Here is a 22,016-nt window from a genome sequence, read left to right as displayed (position 1 = left end):
AGTCTTCTTCAAAAAGTCGCTATCATACTTATTTATAAACTTTCAAAAGTATCCATCTTCTGATGAACTTAGAGAACTGCTTTAGGTCGTATAGACTTTTAATGTTATCTTATGACATGTTATGTTACGTTACAATTTAATAAGGCTCTTTTTTATCCAAATTTTTAGGTAATAATAAAAAAGATTAAATTTAAATGTTACTTGTTGTCGTAGTCGTTTTTTCAAATTTATGGCTTTCTATTATAACATCACATAACGCTGTTTGCAAGTGGACTACTCATATGTACATTTCTTATTCGTTATCACGACAGTCAAAAATTGATCTCTTTGTTAATTTTTTGCGGCCCTGAAAAGGGCCTTTTGTGTATATATGGTATTGTGTATGTAGACCCAGATAGAAAACACAGGCTGTTTCCACTTTGACATAAGACCTAAAAATATATATACATTTTAAAATCATAACATCAAAGTAACAAAGTTGATTGTAGTACTTACCACTAAGCATAGCAACTTGAACATAATTCACGGGCGCTAGTGTTGAGTCCGACGAAACATCATAACAGTAAGTCTGTCTGACTTTCATTTCGTCGAAACTCACAACACATAGCTTCTGGGTGGTGGTCATGTGAGTAGAGGCTCCGAGCAGTTTGAAAACTGGTTGAATTAGTCCTCTAGAAATGTCAACCTTCTGGGCCCAACGTTGCAAGGTGCGAACTCCAGGAAGTGGAAATTCTTGCTTGTGCAGCAGACGGTATGCCTTTGGACTTGCAGCATATAGCGTAATGGACTGCGCTATGTCCTTTTCCGTCCAAGTTGGCCTCTTCGTGCCTTTTTTCATCTTGCTGATCTGACCAACAGAGAAAATTTTTGCCAACTTTTCTTCTACACTTGCCAACTCCATCCTCACCTCCGACAAGCTCTTACGCAATGACTCCACTTCCCAGTCATGCCTTTTCTGCTGCAAATGCGCTTCTCGCTTTAAACCCGCAATCTCGCTTTGTTGCCTGCTGTGTTCGCTTTTGAGAAAAGCGTTTTCGCGTAATGAAGCTCGTCTACATAAATACGTATAAACAAAAAAAATTTTAATATGGTTTGTATAGATATATATATATATGTATGTATGTAAATTTAATTAAACTTTGAACTTACAATTTTCTTGCAGATCCTCAACCTCCTTAAGCGTGCTGTCATAGTAAAACACCTTGCTAGGTGTTGTGGCACGATGTGGGGAACACAGAGGCGTCAACGCATATGGCAATATGCCACAGTTCTCCTCGTCCGCGCGGTTATGGCCCATAAGACCTTCGGCTTCTGAAATGTACTTTTTTATAACTAGGAGAACTTCAACTATATAAACTTGTAATGCCTTTGGAAGTGGGCTGCTCCAGTAGATCGCTCACAATGGTTTTGTACACTTGCTGCTGGGCTTCCTTGTCAGGATCTGGTATTTCCGCAGCAGGCTTGAAAATTGTCGGCACAACGCCCCGCTTTAGTTTACGCTTTTCAGCGTAGCCTAACACAATTTAAAACATTTCTTTTAATAAAATGCAGTGTTACTGAAAAGTGAAAAATATAAGCTTCCGGGGGTTTCATATTTACGATGAGGGCGGCTACCTTTCGTGAAATTTACTCCTGAGTCACACCATCCTCACGAAATCCAATAAGTGTTTATTGGCGAATTAAATAGTATAACTTACCCATTTTATATTGAAGCTCGTTCTCGAAGTCATCAGTGGTGAAGTGTTTTACACAGATGACGCTGGTTCGGGCGTTGAAAATCGTTGGTCTCCGAACTGCAGAACTGGATCCACTTTTCCACCAACTCAATGTCGGCCGGAAAACTAAAAAAACCGCACCAGATCCTTTGGCACTTACACTAGCACAATTAACCACTGCACACCTCATTTTTTTCTTTAATTTATAACTTTTTTTATAAGTTTTAACAAAAAACAAAGCAACGCTCAAAGTCTTCCGAATTTGGAAATTTGTGAAGTTGAAATAACCTAAAATGTCAAGAACCAGAAAATGTAAACAAAAGTATTGTGTGACGTCAGCGAATGTTTGGATGCTGTCAAATCGACGAAGAGAGGGTTAGCGGTCCGCGAATGGCGCGACCTTTATTTTCTGGATCGTGATGTACAACCTGGTTTTCATACCCGCGATCGCTGATCACCACGCTGTCTGTCCGTTTATCTGCACGTCCGTCCGTAAATCTACGTTGCTACTCACAACTAACTTTTTTTTTGCTTTTTTTTACAATTTAATAATTAAAAATTTCTTTTGGTTTTACAAAGCTTAAAAAAACATGTGTGTTTTCATCCCCTCTCAGCTATAATTTTTTTTTACTTCTTTGTGGCCTTCACCGTATTTGTCATTTGGCTTATAATTAGTACCACCACTGATTTTTTCAACGTTTTTCAGTTTTTCTGGGTTTCTTAAATTTTTAAACACTGATTACACAGTGCTACAAAAAAGAATAAAGCAGAAATACCTGGTAAGGAATTTTCCAAACACCCCCAAAACCGTTAAAACCCAGTTTTTCGTACTTTTGCGCACTTATAAGTTGATTAAGAACCGAGTTTCAGTTTATTGCCGGGTTTAAGAAAAAGAAACTTGGACCTTTCGCACTATACATATTGTGAATAAAGAAACACTTTTTTTTAATTTTTTCACCTTTTTTAAATTGTGGTAAGGTTTTCTAAGCACTATTTTATACGAAAACAATACTAGTCCTAAATTGATTGTAAAACTAAATTTAATAACGAAAAAACTAGTGTTTTGCAAGACTGCGAGTTAGTTTCATATATCCCAGCTTTTAATGCAGTGGTGGTAGGACAACATTTTCAGCTTTAACCAATGGGACGTTCAAAACTTTTTTCGTCGTATTTAATGCGGCTCTCGGGATGGGCATAATTTGCGATCGTAGAAAACGTCAAATTAAAAAAAAAACGGTCTAGCAACAATTTTTTGGTTGTATAGCCAAAAATAAACCAAAGAAGGTCTCACTTTTTTGACTTACTTGCTTAATGCCGTCCTTACTACGGGTTTTATGGAAGGTGTCACAAATAAAAATGATTCTCAAACCCGGAAAAAGTGCTGATAAAGTAGAATCATATCGACCAATTAGCTTACTACCCACAATCTCCAAACGCATGGAAGTTTTGTTCCTTAAGAGGTTACTTCCAATCATAGAAGAGCGAAAACTCATACCCAATCCATGAACGAAAGACACAAGATCACGCGGGACGGAAAGAACGAAAAAAGTTATTTTCTAGCTGCCGAAATCTCGACGCCATCTTTGTTGTAAGAAGTAAACAACGAAGAGAACGGAGAAAACCGCGAAATTGTTGAACGCATGAAAAATCATTTTTATTATGCAAATTCTTCTAAAAATCATGCCGTTGTGTTAAATTATTCTTTATCTTATGTGTACACACGTTGTCACAAGCGAAAATGAAGAAAATTGCAGTAAAAAGCCACCACCAAATTGTAAGCAACGAAGAAATGTAAATAAACGGCTAATGTCAAAATCGTTCAACTTTTTTCCTTAATGCGATTCTAACGGGCTACTCTCCTGCCCGCGTGATCTTGTCTTTTTGGTTCATGTACCCAATCATCAATTTGGCTTCAGGAGAAAACACAGCAGAATTGAACGAGTCCACAGGCTGGTTAAAAAGATTTACTCTGTCTTCGACCAAAAAAAGTATTGTAAAAGTGCTGCCTTCCTCGATATTTCACAAGCTTTATTCAGTCCTACCTTAAAAATCGCTATTCTTCATCAAACAGGGTATGGAACAGTCCAAACTTCATGAAGGCTTAGCAGGCGTACCCCAAGGAAGCGTTATGGGCCCAATCCTATATTTACTCTACACATATGACCTCCCTACTTCGGAAAGAATCACCGTCGGTACCTTTATTGATGATACTGCTCTTTTATCAGTGGATGCTGACCCTAATTTGGCTTCACTCAAACTTCAGGGAGGCTTAAATGAGATAGCTCTCTGGTTAAACGATTGGCGAATAAAGTCCCATGAGTCAAAATCCATCCAGGTGGCATTCACCCTCAAGCGATATCCCTCTCCGCCCGTCAAACTGAATGGTGGTTATATACCCCAAAGCAACGAGACTAAATATCTTGGTATGCACCTTGATAGAAAGCTAAACTAGAGAACGCATATATTTTCAAAACGAAAGGCCCTAGGACTTAAACTTACTAATCGGCAATGGCTTATGAATCGTCGCTCTCAATTATCTATTGATAATAAACTTCTCATAAACTCTACTATTATAAAACTGCAGCAAACTCTGACATAGAAATACTTCGAAGATTCCAATCAAAAACTCTCAGAAGTAGTGTTAACGCACCATATTATGTCACAAATGAGCAACTGAATCGTGGTCTTAAAGTCCTAACCGTTGCAGAGGAAATCAAAAAACAAACTGTCTCTTATAATCTGGACTGAAAACCCACCCTAACCCCTTATAACAGAAATGACATCCTGCCGAAACGTTTTCACTCGGCTGAGGAAAAAAACACAAAAGATCTTCTTAGTTGAGTATACAAGTTGATTGCGAGAAAGTATTGGTTGTGCCAGTGGGCACACTCCATTCATGTTACTAAAGTATTATCTTGTGACAACTAATACAGTTGTTAAATGTAACAAATACAGGTGACAATAAAATTAGGATTAAAAAAATAAATAAATAAAAAGTGTAATAACTCAGTTAACTTACGTCCGATTTTTGAAAATAAACTCTCGTTTTTCCGTTATTACATTTAGTTTTACAATCAATTTAGCCCCAAAACTGAAAAAGTCACAAAATATATGTTTTCTGGGTAAATACACACAGATCTCTTAGGCTTCTTTATTTGCATATATATCGTTCAAAAGGCCCAAGTTTCTTCTTTTTAAACCCGGCAATAAACTGAAACTTGGTTCATAATCAACTAAGTTACAGGCTTATAACTGCGCAAAAGTACGAAAAAAACAGTTTTATAACGGTAAATCAAGATTTTGGGTGTTTGGCAAATTTCATATTTCGAGTCTTGTTTTACTTGAAAAAACCTACCAAAAAATGTACATAACTTCCCAGGTATTTTTTTAGTGTCGCACAGTGTAATATTGGTTTCATTCTAGGTATATGTACAAATCGATGGTCCTCTGCAATATTGACACAACTCAAAATTTAATATTTTTCAGTTCAGCCAATTAAAGGTTTTGTGTTTCGTAAATTAGCAATATGTAATATATCTTGGAACGTAATTATTCCACATTATTTGCAGCGACTCTGTATGGAAAATATGTAAGCACTCAAATTATGATTTTTTCTAAAGGATTTAGTAAAGGCTCGACTGAAAAAAATACGAAAAAAGTATGAACTCCTAAGTAGCTGAACGAAAGGAACTCCACTAGTTTATTGAACAACGGCACAATACGAAAAATGTCGTTATTTCCCCTAAAAGCATAAACAGTTTTGACTTATGCCAATATTCACGATAAATATGATTCATGTGCCACTGTTCAGTAATAAGGGCTGCATGCAAGGTGGCGTTACTAGATCAGCTGATTTTGTGTATGCGTTTCGCCCCACGGTAGTGTATTTGTACACCTACGCCCTGCTAATTGTGATCGGCAGGACATTCCAATTATAAAAAGTCTATTTCAACGCATTGAGAGCATTTATGAGCTTAGCATCCTTATTGCAACAGGACTGTCATAGTATTTGCTTACGTCACTTATCGACTTCACACCCTTGTGCAGTGTGTACACTTCTTTTCTAAGGGCAGACTCTTAAAACTGCTGCAACAGTCTAGAGAGCTCGTGACAGAAGACTCTTCCCATCAACCCTTCCACAAAGCTTCGATCTATCCTTGCACTACTCCTTCCAGCCACCCTACCTCTCGCCATTCAATCATCCATTTAGATAAGTTGTGAAGTTGAGAAAAGGCTAGATAGTAGGTAAATAGATAGGTGCCCTAAAGCAGAACGCCTCTGTGCCCCCAACTGGAAAAATTGCACTCCCCCTTTCTGAACTTTTTTGGGTCACTCACTCGTACTTCGTCAAAGAAATGTGACCCAAATTGACGCAACCTGCTCCTGGAGAGTGTAGGATAACAGTATATTTGGCTTAGCTGTCCTTCCTTCTTTACACGAAGAACTTGTGCGCTTAACCGAAAAAAGCATATGCTTTAATGAGGAAGTTTTCCGAATCCCTATAAAACCAAATAACGGAGGAGCACTTACCACGTAGATATTACTGCAAACGAAGTTTTTTCCGTATGGTATTTAACTGTCTATATAACTACATAAAATGATAGCCGTTTTTCGTTATTCTGCAAGATGAGCAAAATAAATGAATAATAAAAATAATAATAGATTGGCGATTACACATATGTTAGTGTTTGGCCGAGCTTCTCCTCCAATTTGTGGCGTGCGATGTTGTCACACAAAGCGGAGGGACCTACAGTTCTACGCCGACTCCGAACGGCGATTGTGTTTTTATGAGAAGCTGTTTTTCATGGCAGAAATACACTCGGAGGTTTGCCATTGCCTGCCGAGGGACGACCGCTGTTAAGAAAAAACCTTTTCTATATTTTTGCGATGTTGCTTTGACCACTGCTTACCACTACACCACAGCGGCCGCCGCAAAATAAATGAATGCTTGTAAAATTGGGGTAAGTGTAGAGCCAGTACAGGTAAAGTAATACTTTCTTTGATAATTGATAATAGTTGCATAATGTTTATGGTAGGTATGGCTAATGTGCAGATATGTTGAATGCACCTATTGGAGCAGTTTCCTTATACATAAATGTTAAAATTAATGCAGCTGATGCGCATTTAGGGGTAGTTATCTTAAATGTGCACATAAGTATAAAGACAGCAAAGCAAAATATACTGTATTACTGAAGATATGAGGAATTGTCTCCCCTTCCTCCTAGTATTTGAAGCTTGTGCATCATCAGCAAACCGGCACTCTGAGCTGTTCCGCATGTTTACCTATAAGATAAGGGCCGTTTTGAGCTCTTGGTGTTGGATAACTTCTCTGCTTTCAACAAATGTAAACTTCGAGGTTTTTTTCGATTCATCTAGTCCACGTTTGCCTAGATATCCCGCATGTCGTGCTCAGTATCCATCTTTTATTTGCTAATGGTTCCCTCATCCCCTGCAGGTTTGTTCTTCTATACAAATCTCTGTTATAGGGAAAGCAATAGAGATGCAAAACTATCGATGGCACTATCGATAGTATCGATGTTTTTTATTTTTCCCTACTATCGATTGTTTTTTGGTCCTATCGATAGTCCGACAGACATGTGATTCAGTGTTTATTTTAGTTTTATTTCTTCTTTTCTTTTCATTTCTCTTAAATATCCAAGTTGAACTAAAAATTTGGTTGCTATTTTTTTAAAAGAGTAATGTCAAATTTCGAAAATGACGGAAAACCTTGCATCTTTTAAAATACTGCTAAAAAAACTGATACAAATTAATTTATACCAAAACTTTCAATATTATCTATCTACTATTTAATAAAAGGTAGATAAAAACCATTACCTCTCAGATAAAAAATGAATGTCTTATATATGACGGAGGATATCGAAAACCACAAATATAAAATTTCAGTACGCCCAATTTTATTCCATTTCAACTCAATTTAAGTTTTCAATAACTTTACTTCTAACTTAACGGTTAAACAATTAAAAAAGTGTCAGCAGTTTACAAGGTTATCGAAACGTAATTTCGGAATATATTCTTAAGGAAATCTTCATACGAAAATTGAGCCAAAACCATATAAATACGATACTATCGACGATATATCGATAGTTTTGAAAATAATCTCGAAAACTATCGATGGCCTGACTATCGATAGTTTTGCACCTCTAGAAAGCAAACGAGATTCAAACTGCTCTGTTTAGCCATCTGCAGTAGGGTTCGGCGACATTCCAGCACAGTTTTCGTGTTAATCTTGATATAGCTACGGGCTCTAATTTTTACTTTGCGGCCACTGAAATGGATACCATCTTTTCCGATTACATACATGGGTTCGGAGTTTATTTACAACTTCCATTAGGAATCAAAGCGACTTCTAAATAAAACTTTTGAAGGCGAACTCCAAATTAAAAGTTATTTTAAAATGAAATGTTAAGAATTCTTTAACTATTTAAACACTGAAAGTGGAAATGATCCCATGATTGGTATTCAAATATGTCATACGTATTACCTATTATTAGGTTTGTTCCACAAGCTACTCTAAGTCACTTCGAGTTACACATACACGTTCCACAAGTAAGTTTTACCCCGGGATTCAGTAAATCAATCTCATCTCAAGTCACTAGATTTGAGACTAGCAATTAGTAACTATTTTTGTGACTTGAGATGATTTGGCTATTCAGTGAGAGGGAGTCACAAAAAATTCACCAACAATTTGTGGTGAAAACAAACAGAGACAGTCAGTGGATAGCATGTCCCAGTGGGAGATGATAAAAAAGTCCAACAAACATTCATTTATCAATAACATGCAAAAATAGGTTTTAAACGCATTTAATAAGCAGTGAAATTCATTAAAAATATAAAAAATTTCGTTTTTGAAAAGCCTTCATAAGAATATATTTGTTACATTTTTTATTTACTACTTTTAAGCGTATAGATTTTTTAGAAATCCTTTGAATTTCGCCAAACTCAACAATCAATTAATGCCATCCCACATCACAAGCGCATGGCGTGGGTCTTAATATCCAACGCACAAGAAAAAGCACAGTTCATACTTTATAAAAGGTCATACCTGATCCCTCGAAACCTTCTACAGACCCCTGGGGAACCATTGGAAAATGGGCTAAAATTAGCATTTTGACACCAGAAATGTAAACTCGATAAACAGTATAAAGTGTATACCCTTGACTAAAAGTGTTTAAAAACTTTTTGGTAGGGTGACCAATTCGGACACAATAGCCTGAAATCATTGGGCAAATAACTAAACCATATCCAACTAAAATACTGAATGTAACATATAAAAACTGTATTTTCAGTGCCTGAGCCATTGGAAAAATCAGGTCCGCTCCAGGGCACGAAAGGCAAAGGCTGATAGCAAGCCTTTGAGCAGCAAGCACTAGATACGTTCGGGGCAGCCGTGATTGATGGTGTGGTCGAAATGCCAATCCTTGGTACAATTTTCATTGTTTAAAAATACTCAAAAATTTTCTAGAAATAACAATTTTGAAATTTTAATGAAAATTGTTCGACTTTTTGCGAACTTTATATAAAGTGTGAAACTTTTATTTGTATTGTTTATGTTAAAGAATGAACTATATATCGATGGCTGAGTGGAAGACCTATCTACCTAGATCGACCTATCTCGGCAGCCAATTCGAAAACGCCCTATCTCAGGAATTTTTTCAACAAAACCCTATTTCAGAATTTGATTGAAAAGCACCCTATCTCAGAATGTGTTAGAACAAGGTGTACACTTACACTTGACACTGACTGTACATCTTTGAAAAATCCATGAATTGCCGGAATTTTCCTGCATCACTTGACCTGGTTTTATATGAGTTAACTATGTGAAAATTAATGAATGTTAGAATATAGTATATAAGATCATCTTTACAAATACTATTTTTAAGTTTAACGTTGCTAATGCGTTTAAGCATGTTTGGCGAGCTCTTTTCCCTTTTGAGTAGTACTGAGTCGGTTCGACTGTATTGAGGGAGTCATGAAAAGGCTGGTCTTCAGGAGATACGCTACCGTCTTCATCTATATAAATGCCACATTTTTGCAACATATTGTGAAATATTGCACAAGTATATACAAAAAATCCAACATTTAAATGTGAATATTTGAGCACTCGTTCCATAGATAAGCAGCGAAAGGCTCACTCAATACAGTTCCTCGCCCTTATATGCACTTTATTAAACTGGTTTTCACTGGGTGATGAAGGGTTGGCAATAGGCGTTAGAAGCCATGGCTCTAAGGGATAGCCAGAGTCCCCAAGAAGCCACCTAAAAGAACCAGGAGAATATTCCCTTATTAATTTTATTCTTGCTGGTGATGTCGTCCATATGCCGGAATCGTGACATGAACCAGGAAAGCGAGCATTAATGTGGCGGAAGATGAGGTCCTGGTCGCAAACCTATGGAAAGGGTGGATTTATTTATTAACTGCGAAATACTACATATTTGTAATACTTTTTACACAAACGTTTGCATATGTACATATGTATATGTATGTATACTTACCGCTTCAACATTAACACTATAGTATCCCTTGCGATTCATGTAATCATGAGCCACAATATTTGGTGTTAACGAAACAGGCGCAAGTATGGCAATATGAGTGCAGTCTATTGCACCAATTACGCCCTTTATGCCGAACTTGTTGTGCTTTTCATATATTTATGTGTTAGATTGAATACACAACTTACCCTCTTTTTACAACGCTTTTATCAACTTGCACTGTTGTGTTCCAGAAACTTTCACTGTTGTGTTCCAGAAACTTTCAATGTTGTGTGTCCGACACCATAAAGCAAAGCTTTGAAAAGCTCCTATAAAAAAGCATAGTGAATAGGGGGAGGTAGATGACATCTAGATGTCGCCACGCAACACGTTTTTCATTTTCAATTTCATAGATTGTTTATAATGACTTTTGCTAAAATTTCAAAATCAAAAGTTATCAAAACAAATTCTATGGGACTGAGAAGTATTATTTTCTACTTTTTAGTCCATTTATAAAAGCGTTGTATATTAAAAAGTTTTTTTTTTATATTATTTATTATATTGTTGTATTGTTCAGTCGTATTGGGAAAGCTAATTTCACTATGTTTGTGTTCGACTACAAGTCTGCAAATATAATTAATATTGCGTGAAACACTAGCTTGACTCATAGCACAGAAGTGACCACTTCCCACACAGCTTTGATACGATCCATTGGAGAGAAAGTACAAAACTGAAATAAACTAAAATCAAAGGAACGTTTAGTGCCGCGATTCTACATTAATATTCCAAATTAACTTACTCGAAGCTCAAATGAAATTCCAAATTTGCGGCTGTCGTGCGGTTTTAAGCCCTGGATAAGGTCCCAGCATAAAGATTTTGGAAGTCTAAAGAAGTCCCTGAAAGTATTTTCATCCAGTGCAAACGGATCTTTATCACGCAAACATTTTAGATTTCACCTCTGGGCATTTCTATAAGACAAAAAAATTGTTATTTACGTTTATTCATTAAAAATATTAATTTAATAAAAGATACCTTATTTCAGCTTCGAGTTTTTTCGCACATAAATAAAAAGCAATTATTTCTTCCTCCATATTGTGTAAATTTTCTGACTTGTTTGTTTGTTTGTTTGTTGATTTATGTTATTGGCCCTGCTTCTAATGAAGCTATAACGCCACGACTAATTCGTTTTATGTTTGTGCTTATTTATACGTCTAGTTCAGTTTCTTTAATAAATTTATGCAAATTTTAATAGTTGATTGTAACTTCCTGCGTTCATGAAGTTTACAAGCGAGTCAGTTTGACATAAGGTTGGGAATTTTTCTCTTGCAGTGTTGTATTTATTACATTCAAAAACTATATGGTCGATATTTTCAGGTACATTGCAGATATCGCAATTTATTTCATCCTGGATGTTCATTTTGTTTAGCGTTACTTTGCAGAAACCGTGTCCGCTTATTATTTTGTTGATCTTTTTGATGTTTGTAGATTTTTTGGATTTGAAAGCTTTGTGGGAAAACCATGGTTTCTTGTTTATCAGGGGGAAAACAAGGCCATAATTTATTCCTTTAGTTTGTGTTTCATTTGAGTACTGCGTTTGCCATTTTTGGTTTATTATTTGGTATATTTTAATGTAACTGTCTTTCAAAGTGAGTTTATAATAAGTTTCTTGTCCGCCTTCCTTCGCGTTTTTTGCTGCTACATCCACGGTATCGTTTTCTTTAATGCCGGTATGGCTTGGTATGTAATGAAATTCGATCGAATCTAAACTGTTATTAATTTTCGTTATAATGCTGTTAATGATAAAGTTGTTGTGCTTGTTTTCAATGGCCATTAAACCGCTGAGGCTGTCTATTAATATCGCGACTTTTTTGAAATTGTTATCAATAGCATAATTTATGGCTTTATCAATTGCTATTAGTTCAGCTGTCATTGATGAAAGTACTTCGTTGATGTAAAAACTTTTTGTAATTTTTCGTGCTTCATGGTGAAACGCTGCTCCTGTAAAGTTTTCTTTGATTGATCCATCAGTATAAATTATTTCAATTTCATCGGTTTTTAATTTTTCTATTTTTTTTTTTATATTTGTAGAGTAATTTCTTTAGACGTTGATGATTTGCTTTTGCCTCTTGGAAAAAATTTTAGTTGGGTTTGTATTTTGTTTGTTTGTTCACATTTGGGTCTATATATTATTGAATATATTTTGGAATGTCTGGTATGTTTTGGTATAGCTGGTGTTTATGAATATATTTTTTGTTAATATCTCTTTGGCAGGTAGATTGTATGCAAAACATTTTGCTATTTCTTTAGCTGTGTCGAATTGAAATCTTAGATGAGGTGGGAGTTCAGCAGCCATGTGGTATATGATATTGATGGGTGTTGATCTGATTAGACCCATACATCTTCTAAGTTGTGCGTTCATACATACTTTAAGTTTTGATAATGCTGTTTGGCTAGTATTTGCGAAAGATGAAGCTGCATATTCTAGCTTTGGTCTGATTATTGTTTTATATAATTGTAGTCCAGTGGTTGGGTGAGATCCGTATTTGCATCCGTTCAGTATTTTCATGAAATTACCTGTTTTGTTAATATCTGTTGTTATTTTCCTTACATGTTCAGTAATGGAGTTATTTGTTGAGATCATTCGGCCGAGGTACTTGATTGTAGTGACTTGATTGATTGCGACGTTGTCAAGTTGGATATGGATAGCTTCCTGATTGCGGTTAAAATGTGCAATGCTTGATTTGTTTGGGTTTATTTTAAACTTTAGTTCTTTGCATTTCTCATTGAATTGGGTTATCGCGTTGCGAAGTATTTCTTTCGTCCTAAGTACGTTGTAGTTATGGCAGATGATGAAGAAATCGTCTGCGTATTGGAATAGTGTACAGTTTCTATTGCTTATCGTGTGTAGGCTCATTGTATAAATATTGAACAGAAGCGGGCTTAATCCACTGCCTTGACATAGTCCTTGTGTTGTAGTCTTGCGACTGTCTTCTATAATCAGAATTTTTTCACTTAAATACGACCAAATCCAAGATATTATATTTTTTGTTATGTTGATATCATTTAAAATTTTTGCTAAGATGTTGCTATCTACTGACCCAAACGCTTTGCTTATGTCAACACAAGCCGCCATTACTTGATTACCTTCCATTTTCGCCTTTTCTACTGATAGTATAACATCGTTTATACAGGTTGATGTTGATCTGTTCTTTCTGAATGCGTAAGACCGTTCTGGTAGTATATTTAGTTCTGTTGTTTGCTTTTCTATCATTTCCTTGATTTGATTTTCAATAATTTTTAAAAATGTCGGGAGTAAGTTTATTGGTCTGTAATTTAGAATATTAGACAGATCGGTTTTCGGTTTCCGGATCGGTATAACTTTGATTATTCTCCAGGCTTCAGGGATTCTGCCTGAATTCCAAATTTCCTCTAATGATTTGAATATTGCTAGCTTTTGTTCTGTTGAAAGTTGTTGTATCATTTGGTAGCTGATTCCGTCATATCCTTTCGCGGAGCTGGGGTTTCTGCTTGTAATAAATTCCATGAAATTGGTTGATGATAGTTTAGGCGAAGAATTATTTTGTATCCTTATTGTAGAATTGTTAGAGCAATAACTTCCTGCGACCATCGACAAAAACGATTGTTTTTGTTGTTCTGTCCAGGAGTTTCCTAGATTGATTTTTTCACATTTGTACTTTTTAATGTTTTTGGTGGTTTTCCAGAACTGTTTCATGTTTGTGGTATGCGATAGTTCGTCAGTAGTTTTTTGGAAGTTATTTTTGTTAATTTCTTTGATATAGTCTCTCAGCTTTTTTATTGATTCAGCCAATGCTGTACAATTTTCGTTGCAGTTTTGCAGAAGGTATTTTGCCCTGGCTGCATTGCGAAGTCTGATTAGTTTCGTACATTCCTTATCCCACCAGGGTTTGGGTACAAATTTATTGTTTGCAGGAATATTTATAGTGTGTCTGTTTATTGTAGTTTTAATAATACTTTGTATGTCTATGATATTGGTTGGGAATGTTGTATGGTTTAATTCATTTATTACTCTGTTGATTAATATTTTCCTTGTTTTTGTGTTCCTTATTTCATTATTGATAGTTGTTATAGTTGGTAAGTGATTGCTGTTAGTAATTTTTAAATTATGTCTTTTCCAGGAAATTTGAGTTATATCACCGTTGAAGAAAGTTAGGTCTATCGCCGATTCTGTCGCGTTTGGGGGTGTGTACGTCGGGCTTCCGTCATTGATACATGCAAAGTTGTTAATTGAAGTTGTTTCGAGCAATTCACCTTTACGGTCTGTGATAAGGTTTCCCCATAATGCAGATTTCGCATTAAAATCTCCTGTAATTAATGAGTTTGTTTGCTGTCTATTCGCCCAGGTAAAAATGCTATCAATTCTTGAATTGAACTGATTATTATTTATTCTGGGTGTTATATAAGTGGCGATTATGTTGTAGTTCTGTTTTAGATTTAAAGTGGTTATACCAATGGTTTCGTCAATATTGATCTGCAGTATGGATGTTTTTCCGTATATAAATGCCTACCCCTCCGTAACCATCCGGTCTACATTTACAAACGAAATTGTAGTTGTTTATGCTTGTTCCTGAGTTGTTTTGTATCCATGTTTCACATATAGCTGCTATGTCTATTTTGTTGTTGTTTAAAAAGATTTCTAAGAGTTCTTTGTTTGTTTCTTTTTTGCGACTTTGGATGTTGTATTGTGCTATTGTTATAGACATTACTGGGATTTGTTAAGTATGTCTAAATCTAATCTTATGTTAAATCTGTTTATGTCGTTTTTTATTTTCTTTAAGAATTCTTGCAAATCTTTTGTAGATGTGGAGGCGGACCATGTGGCCATTTGGCGATTGATCTCACAGTTAAGGTTATTGATAATATTTTCTTGTGTTGTTTTTTGTTAGGAGATTGAATTGCGGTAATTCTTTGCTGAAGTGTAGAGGTACGAACTTTGTTTACGTGTCTATTATTGGATAATAATTTAGAATATGGCATGTATCTATGTATAGATTTAGCTGCTTCGATATGGTTGTTCTGTATGTTGTTGTTATTGTTAGATGGTAAGGNTAATTTAGAATATGGCATGTATCTATGCATAGATTTAGCTGCTTCGATATGGTTGTTCTGTATGTTGTTGTTATTGTTAGATGGTAAGGCTGGGAATTCTTTGTTTAGGTTTGTAATTTGTAATTCAGGTTTTTTGTTGAACAGGTGTGGATAACGTTCTTTAATTTCGTATTTGGTGAGATTTTCTGCTACCATTACTTTTTTAATAGCATACTCTTTCTCTCTGTGAGGGCAGTTTTTCGCGNTCAGGTTTTTTGTTGAACAGGTGTGGATAACGTTCTTTAATTTCGTATTTCGTGAGATTTTCTGCTACCATTACTTTTTTAATAGCATACTCTTTCTCTCTGTGAGGGCAGTTTTTCGCGGTGGCAACGTGGTCTTGACCACAGTTCGAACATTTTATGAGTAGGCATTCAGGGTTGTTTTCGTGATTTGCGGCGCATTTATAGCAAGTTTGGGTTGCTTGCTTGCAGTGCAGGGCAAAATGATTATATCTGTAACACTTGTAGCATTGGGGTACCATTATATGGGTCTTGACAGTAATTCTTGTTGATGCAAATGAAACGTATTTTGGCAAGTTCGTGCCCTTGAAAAATATTTTCACTTTTCCGTAGGAGTTTTGGTGACTTTTGGACCTCTAAAAAGTCTTTGGATTTTAATGATTGGAATATCTGATTTTAGGTACTCAGAAAGTTCTTCATCTGACACGTCTATTGGAATATCATAAATGATTCCTGCTTTTGATATGAGATGGTTAAATATTTTTGGTTCATAGCCTTTTGCTTTGAAGCCCAAGTTAATTAATAATTTATTTGCAGTTTCAGCATTCTTTGTATTGCTTTTGCAGCGGCCAAATCCTACTTTTCTTACCTCAATGTCGTCAAATCCTAGCCTTGTACATAGTAATGCTACAGTTATATTACTGATTGGTTTTCTTTCAATGGTGTCGATGTAGACTATGAATGGTCCATTGTGGTCCTTTTCATAGTTCATAACTTTTTCCGATGCGTTTTTGAGTCGCGGTTTTTCAATTGAATTAGTTTCGTCCTCTTCAGAATCTAAAGAAATGTCTGTGGCCATGTTTTCAGTTTCCATTTTTCCCGCCTCCATTTTGGAATTTGCTTTTCTTTCGCGCTTTTTAATTTTTTTTCGCTCCTTTTTGGAGGAGCCACCTCCCGTATCCAAATCCATGGTTGTTGCTACTTTTCTCTTTTGCAGCTTGTTGGATTCCACCTTAGAGTATAAACTTTGTTTTTCCCTTATTTATTTAATATTTTTTAATAAAATTAAATCGAAATTTAAGAGCCGCGTGCCTTTCGCTTTCAGTGTTGCCAACCGAATGATTTTCTGACCTGTGACCTGCCCTCAACCAGCTGACAAATTAGTGTCTTTTTTTTGAGACTAGAGATGTGAGACAGCTCTCTGAATACCAAATAGTCTCAAAATCGACTTTCACCACGAAAAGTCTCTATTAGTGACTAGAGACTGCTTACTGAATCTAGCCATTAGAGTTTTGCTACAAGTAGCTTGTAGAACAAACCTAATATACTGGCTCCTGTGTACAATGATACTAAATAATAAGGGTATTTATCAAGGCAAATTAATATAGGTTGATAGCAGGAGTAAAAACACTAATTTACATGTATTTTGTTTTTGCTTTGGCGGCAGAAACTGTCAAAATCTGTAAGAGTGTGTGGAAATTCAAATTAAATTTTTCAATTTGACATTGGAAGCCGTGAGGCGTAACAAATACACAAGATCAGCTGATCCAGTAGCATCACCTTGTATAGATTCGTCTTGGTATTTATACTACATGTTAATTTGTACACTCATATTAAAATGAATAACATTTTTAGTTTTTGCGAACTAAATTTTATTTTTATACCAAAATATTTTTAAAACGAAGTACTCTGGCGTTTTACAGTATTTTCTGTTACTTACATGCATTCATAATTTTGCTCTGAATAAAAGTGTACTGAAAAGTACTGATCCTCAGAGCTCGCAAAAGGTCTAAGGTACTCATTTCGCGCAGAAAAAATCTGGAAACCCTTCACAGAATGGTAAGGTTATGCATTTTATTGGCTGTGATGGCAGTAGTGAGCAGCCATACCCTACAAGACATTGCTGAGCAGTTTAGGCAAAAGTTCTAACACATTTACACTTTTATTTTTGTAGTATGGCATAAATGAGTAGTTTGACTATTAGTACTGAGGAGCATTTTCTGATGACAACATTGAGGGGAAAGTACTCAATTTTTTCCCTTGGTCTGAACAAAAATTAATACTTTGATAAGCACTTTTGTAATTAGCGATAATGATAATATGAACACTCATATGATACTCAGCTGCCTTGTAGGGTAATTTATTACAAATATGAGGGATTCGGGCATTGAAGACTTTTTAACCCGACTTGAAAATATACATATGTATGTATGTTAGGGCGGGTCAATTTGTATGGATTGATTTTTTCGACATTGTTCCTAGCATATTCGTATTCTTCATAAAATTCTAAGAAAAAATTTCCTCCAGACCATAGCTCTAAAGTCAATTTCGAGCCTGCGCATTTTTAAAAGAAGATATTTTATATACAAAAATTAATTGCTGTCCGTTAGCCTCGCTAAGACTCGAAAACGGCTTGACCGATTTGAATATTTTTATTTTTTTGGTTTTTTTTTTATAATATCCGGATGGTTAAAACAAGAAAAATAGAGAGTTGCCACCTGTTTAAAAATTTCAGTATAAGTAAATTAACCCTAGAACACACACCCAGAAAATACCACGTAAACACACCCGGGATACGTTTGTACCCGGTACCTTATTTTGCGGTTTTTTTAATGCTTATTCAACCGATTTCTATGATTTTTTTTGAAATGTATATTTTAATATATAACAAGTATTTTGTCTTTTGTTTCATTCGAATATTCCTACTGGTTCCAGCGATATGGGCAAATAAAGTCAGGACATGCAACAGTGGAATACACATTTCGGTTTTTATTTCATTGAAATATTCTACCTGGTTCAAAAGATATGTGCAAAAAGGTCGCGCAAGATATGGGTACGTAGGTAGCAAATACACTGGTATAACTGGTTTTTGTATTTTATATGCAGCTGCAAGGGTTGTTTTCACACGAGGTGTTGTTATAAATGCTGCCTGTTGATATTTTCATTATTGTTTTGGTGCTCAAAAGTGTAAGAAGTGAAAATATAAGTGAAAATAAATATAACTGAAACTATAAATAACTGGATACGAAATGACTTCAAGAAGAAACGAATATTTATCAAGTGCAGCATATAGAAGGTAAAAAATGTAAAATAAGCAACAATGGAAACATATACTAATTTTTTTTATTATGCAGGCTAACTGAGGAACAGCGAGAATCATATATACAATCTTTATTTGATGAAATTTGTGACGATGACGCTCCCTATGACTTTGACTCAGAAGATGAAGAAGAAATTCAAATCAATGACATTGAAATTGCTGATGACGATGCTGAAGTTTCGCAAAGTGCCGCAGAAGTATTACCTGATTATGCGGACTATGAGGATGATGAAGAAGAAGAAGTAGAAGAAAATAATGAATTACCTGCTAGTGCCGAAAAATTTGTTGCACGTGATGGTACTGAGTGGATGAAAGAACCAAATGTAAGTCGTCAGGTACTCAGACAAAATATTATAAGAGAACGTTCTGGACCAGCTAGATGCACTGAAATGTTGTCAATAGAGCAAACATTCAAATGTTTCATGAACGTTGAAATGGCTGATATAATTATGCGCCACACAAATAAGTTAGCAAAAGAAACTTATAATGCTTACAACAATGCGCATCCAAACACAACTCCTAAGTCATGGACGCCTGTGTCAATAACAGAGCTGTATGCATTTTTTGGCATACTTATTATGACTGGTGCGAACCATAGCAATGGAGAACATGTTCGAGATTTATGGAGCGTCAAAAACTATCCTTTATATCGCGCCACAATGGGAGTCAACCGTTTCTGTTCGATATTGCGGTTCCTAAGATTTGACGATAAAAACACTCGTGCAACACGCTTACTAACTGATAAAGCAGCACCGATCAGTGAGTTGTGGACGATGATGAACAATAATCTTGCTGCACATTACAAGCCCAGCTCATGCTTGACGATTGATGAACAATTATTTCCTTACCGTGGACGCACACGGTTTACGCAGTACATACCGTCAAAACCTGCTAAATATGGTATCAAGGTTTGGTGGATTTGCGATGCCACAAATGCATATCCACTGCATGGACAAATATATACTGGCCAAGCAGAAACTGGTAGGGAAACGAACCAAGGCGAACGAGTGGTGAAGGATTTGTCTGCCAAATACCAAGGAAGTGGCCGAAACATTACAATGGACAATTTGTTTACGACCTTGCCAGTTGCAGAACTGCTTCTCACCTGGAAACTCACGATCGTTGGAACTTTGCGCAAAAACAAATCATATATTCCTCAAGAAATGAAGCAGAACAAAAACAGGACAATTGGTTCAACGACATTTGGCTTCAAAAATAATGTGACAATGTGCTCTTATGTTCCCAAAAAAATAAAGTAGTAATTTTGCTTTCGACCATGCATAATGATGCTGAAATAGCTGACAGTGGGAAACCTGAAATAATTGAATATTATAATCGTACCAAAGGTGGTGTTGATCGAATGGACCAAATGTTTGCGGAATATCCAACACAAAGACAAACAAAACGATGGCCACTAGCGATGTTCTTCAACATGTTGGACATTACAGCTCTTGCAGCCTACATTGTCTACGATTTGAATAACCCTATGTTGCCTTGGAGAACAAACAACAAGCGTAAGCAGATCCTGCGCAGCTTGGCTGAAGCATTGTGTATGCCCATTATTGAAGCCAGAGCCATAAATCGTCAAGTGACGCGAAATTTTTCGACTAAAATTGCTATTGAAGCATATTTCAACCGACCGGTGGAATCAATGGTGTCAACAGCAGCATCAACATCTGCCGCAGCGCGCACGCCAAAACCTGTGTCCGGATCTTGCTATTTATGTTACGCACAAGAGGAAAAACGCCGTAGAAAAACCAGAAAGCTGTGCGACAAATGTAAGAAGCCAATGTGTCTTGAACATTCGGTCACATCAACAAATTGCTCTATTTGCCATGATTTGCCTTAGATATAAGATGCATTTTTATAATTTTTATAATAAAAGTCAATAATATAATGTGTGAAATGAATATTTTTAATTTTTCAAATAAAAAAACAATATAAAAAATGTTTTTTTTTTTATTATTATGAGGATTTTTACTATTGGGGTACAAACGTATCCCGGGTGTGTGTTTACGTATATAATGTGTTTGGAAGGCTGTAGCTCCTGAACCAATGGTCCGATCTGGTTCAAATTTTGAATTTGAACTCAAAACTAAATAATCTTCCTAGATCCGGTATAGAGGTATAGCGGTTCAAAAGTTACAACACTTCAAAGTTGAAAGTGGATACATTTGTACCCGGGTGTGTGTTCTAGGGTTAATGACATAAATTAGATATTGCAATATGGGTGTCAAAAGAAAGAGGTTATGAAGGCTTACAGAATATTTTTGAAAATATTTTTGAGGGGGGTTGCCACCTGTTTCAAAATTTAATTAAATAAAATTGGTAAGATAAATTAAATATTTCAATATGGGTATCAAATTAAAAAGGTTTAAGAAGGCTTACTACTGAAAATATTTTTGAGTCGAGTTGCCACCAATTTCGAAAATTTAATTCAATAAAGTGAATAAGATAAAGTATGTATAATAATATAGGTGTCAAACGAAAAGTATTTGAAAAATTATTGATTAAGAAATATTTTCTATAGGCCTGTCACCTACCTGAGCGGTAAAAACTAAAATCCATACTCGCAATTATTATTCAAAGCTTTTGAGGTTCGCATCAATGTAGAATACTGTAACTCCGTGAAGTTAGTGTTAATTGATGGCAAACAAAGTACTATCATGTTTGGCAATGATATCACCCCATCGAACAATGCACTTAGCCTCGAAGCCGAAGCAGTTCATACAAATGTTTCACAATTGAACTAACAAAAAAATATGGCCTATGACTCTTTTATAGAAGCTGTGGACACTGGAGTAAATTTTTAACAAAAAACAAAACCGACTTCAATTCTCATATANAGCCTCGATATAAAAAGAGAACAAAAGCCGAAGTATTAGCCGAAGCAGTTCATACAAATGTTTCACAATTGAACTAACAAAAAAATATGGCCTATGACTCTTTTATAGAAGCTGTGGACACTGGAGTAAATTTTTAACAAAAAACAAAACCGACTTCAATTCTCATATACAAATTTAAGAGTACCGTTATTTTCTTTATGACCCAATTATTGGATCTACACTCAATTAGTAGGAGACTACCTCTGAGGAACCACCTTTCCTTTAAAAAAGAATTATAGAAAACGAATAACGTAGTCCAAAGTTATGCGGTAACATACATAAAAAAATATTCTGACGAATTAATAAAATATGCAGATTAATATTTAATAAAGTGTTACGGATATATTTTTTTAATACAAACCTGTGCTTGGGAGTTTATTGATACGAAGAATTTATTTCTGATATCTATTTAAAGAACCGCAAGATTGCACTACAAAGCAAATTACATATTTTTACTATTGTAACGGGAGAAGTTACTGTATGTATTTTTTTATATGTACAGTGTCGAACAAAAGTTT

The 22,016-nt window shown here is 35.5% G+C and overlaps 1 protein-coding gene across 1 annotated transcript in view; it reads left to right on the top strand.

Moving 5' to 3' along the window:
* LOC108362317 (cystathionine gamma-lyase-like) overlaps positions 1–22,016 on the top strand; it is an 80,763-nt gene that overhangs the window by 51,667 nt on the left and 7,080 nt on the right. The gene's annotated exons all lie outside the window — the stretch shown is intronic.

The sequence above is a fragment of the Rhagoletis zephyria genome, unplaced genomic scaffold (genome assembly GCF_001687245.7).
Source record: "Rhagoletis zephyria isolate East Lansing unplaced genomic scaffold, Rhagoletis_zephyria_1.1 Rzeph_scaffold_00986, whole genome shotgun sequence".
Classification (NCBI taxonomy): domain Eukaryota; kingdom Metazoa; phylum Arthropoda; class Insecta; order Diptera; family Tephritidae; genus Rhagoletis; species Rhagoletis zephyria.
The sequence above is the reverse complement of the archived record's forward strand: the minus strand, read 5'-3'. Positions and strand labels throughout refer to the sequence as shown.